We start from the raw sequence: 3,294 nt of genomic DNA on the forward strand, positions 1-3,294 counted from the left end.
GGGAGCCTGACGTGGGATTCGATCCCAGGTCTCCAGGATCGCGCCCTGGGCCAAAGGCAGGCGCCAAACCGCTGCGCCACCCAGGGATCCCTATTTGTTTAACCCTATGGGTGCCCGGGGTGGTTCAGTTCTGCCTTTGGCTCAGGTCAGGATCTCAGGGTCCTGGCTGGGATGAAGCCCCACATCCCACTTCCCTGAGCAAGGAGCCTGCTTCCCCCTCTCCCTCTGCTCTGCCCACCATCCTGGCTTGTTCTGTTTCTCAAATAAAATCTTGAAAAGAAAAAAGAGAAAACATACTGCTACTCTGGTGTGCCTCTCATGAGATGAAGTCTGTGTTCTTTTTTTTTTTTTTTAAAAGATTTTATTTATTTATTCATGAGACAGAGAGAGAGAGGCAGAGACAACAGGCCGAGGGAGAAGTAGGCTCCATGCAGGGAGCCCCATATGGGACTCTATCCAGGGTCCCCAGGATCACACCCTGGGCTGCAGGCGGCGCTAAACTGCTGCGCCACTGGGGCTGCCCAAGTCTGTGTTCTTTTGATTAATGATGTTAAAGATGTAAGTAGACACTTAAGGAAAGACCACTGAGCTCCACAGGAATGACCTGACTCCTACAAAGCAAGCAAAACATAGCATTATTCTAAGCAGTTGACAGAATAGTAAAAATAATGTTTCTGAAAAAACTCAAAACTTTTGGTCCAGTAAAGTAGGAGAGAGAAGGATTAGCTAATATGCTGAATTCATGTATATTCTCTGGGCTTACAATAATTTTCTCCATTTCCTGTGCTGACTTTGATTTTACTTATAGATAAGAGTTTCCCTAGCAACTGGTAGGAAAGAATTAGCCTAAAAATAGGCTTCAATTTTATTTTATTATGTTTTTAAAAGATTTTTGTTTATTCATGAGAGACAGAGGGAGAGGTAGGCTCCTGTGGGGAGCCTGATGCAGACTTGATCTGGAACTCCAGGATCACAACGTGAGCTGAAGGCAGATGCTCAACCACTGAGCCACCCAGGTGTCTCTAGGCTTCAATTTTTTTTTTTTTTTTATATTTTTTTTAAATTTTTATTTATTTATGATAGTCACAGAGAGAGAGAGAGAGGCAGAGACATAGGCAGAGGGAGAAGCAGGCTCCATGCACCGGGAGCCCGACGTGGGACTCGATCCCGGGTCTCCAGGATCGCGCCCTGGGCCAAAGGCAGGCGCCAAACCGCTGCGCCACCCAGGGATCCCTCTAGGCTTCAATTTTAAGCTTTGTTCTTTAGTAGCATATTTTGATTTTTGAAAAAGGCAAGTTAGTTTTCCACCTAGAAGCTTAAGAGAGTCCCTTTAAGAAATCTGTTCAACAATTCTCCATTCATTCATTCATTCATTCTTTCATTCATTCATTCATTCAAGACACAGGCAGAGGGAGAAGCAGGCTCCATGCAGGGAGCCTGATGTGGGACTCGATCCCGGGCCGGAACCACGCCCTGGGCTGCAGGCAAGCACTAAACCGCTGAGCCACCCAAGGATCCCCTATGTTCAATAATTCTTAAAAAAAAAAATTAATGAAAACCCAAGATCTAGGGATGCCCAGGTGGCTCAGTTGGTTAAGAGTCTGCCTTCTTCTAAAGTCATGATCCCTGGGTCCTGGGATGGAGCCCCACATGCGGCTCCCTGCTCAGCTGGGACCCCGCTTCTCCTTCTCCCTCTTCCCCCTGCTCATGTTCTCAAATAAATAATTAAAATCTTAAAAAAAAAAAAAAAAAACACCAAACCAAGATCTTATGTTCTTGGAACAGTATCTTTTTTTTTTTTTTAACTCTACAGGAATCTAATTTTAATTCCTTTTCCTTTTTTAACAGGAAAAAGAAAAGCCCTAATTCTAATTTTGAAGAAGCATTTGCTTGAAGTTCTGCAATTCCTTCAGGTTCAGTTTTTAGTTTTCTTGTTCATACAATTACACTGAATACATTGTAAGAACAGGAAAAGCAAGAGAGCGGTTTGAATCCTAACGTACCAGAGTCATGTGAACGGTGAAAAGCACGGATTTTGAAGCACAGGTTTTTTTTTTTTTTTTTCAAAGATTTTATTTATGAGACACACAGAGAGAGGGGGGTTGGGCAGAGACACAGGCAGAGGGAGAAGCAGGCTCCATGCAGGGAGCCCAATGCAGGACTGGACCCCGGGTCTCCAGGATCAGGCCCTGGGCTGAAGGCAGGTGCTCAACCGCTGAGCCACCCAGGGATCCCCTGCAGCACAGGTTTAAGCGTGCCGTCAGCACGTGTGGTCGGCTGCATTGATCGCAGCGCACACGGGAAGGTAACCGAGTGGCCCTGGCTCGAGTGTGAAGTTTTCTTTGGTGTGGCTTTTGCCCGCTGCAGCGTGCATGTGCATGTGCGTACGTGCGTGTGCAGGTGCAGGTGCTTGTTTCAGAGGCTGAACTTCGCCCTTCGCCCTCTTCCCTGTTCTCAGCATTTCTTTGGATTTTTTTGGAGGCGGGGGGGGGGGGGTGGGTTAAGGGCGAGAGGGAGGAGGGAACGTGGTTAGGGCAGGTTGCACCCGCAGCCCCCAGCACGGGGAGAGCGACGGGGCCCAGCGGGGCTGCGCGCCGGGTCTCCGGGGCACCTGCCCGCCGTCGGAGGGGCTGCTCGGGGCCGTGGCCGGCGCTCACTGGCCGGCTTGACCCCACGGTGCCCACGGCCCGACGCGTGCTCGTCCACGAGCCCGGGGGCTGAAGGGAGGGCTATGCCCGCCTCCGGGAATGTGGCAGGGCTCGCTCGCAGACCGCCGGGCACAGGAGCGGACTCTGGGACAAATCCTGCACAAGGTGCCGCCGTCCGTCGCAGGAAGCGTTTGGGGTTTTCGTCGAGCACAGGCGGAACGGTCTTCCCTCCTCTCCAGGTCGCGGTCCCTTTCTGCACTTTCTCCCAAAGTGAGAGGAGGAGTCTCCCGGCGCGGCTCTGTTTTTTGGGGCTTTGTGGATCCGGCGGACTCCGCCGCGTAGTTTCCGCTTCTGGTCACATGAGTGGGTAAACCCGCCACACCTTCGCCCCCGCGACTCCGCCGCGGTCCGCGGACCGACACGTCACTGCTCGGCTCTCAACCAAACTGCTCCGAGCACGTTCTTTCCGCGCTCTCGCTCTCACAACCGGGCCTATCACAGCTCAGCGGGAGCGCAGAGTCCCGCCTCCCGGGTGCTAACTGACAGCCGACCTGTCCAATGAAGACGTGGGAGCGCGGCCTCGTCCACGCCTCCGACTCCGACAGACAGCCACGCCATCCTATCGCTCTCTCGAAGTGCGGCATCG

This window comes from Nyctereutes procyonoides, unplaced genomic scaffold, assembly GCF_905146905.1.
Source record: "Nyctereutes procyonoides isolate TBG_1078 unplaced genomic scaffold, NYPRO_anot_genome, whole genome shotgun sequence".
Taxonomy (NCBI): Eukaryota; Metazoa; Chordata; class Mammalia; order Carnivora; family Canidae; genus Nyctereutes; species Nyctereutes procyonoides.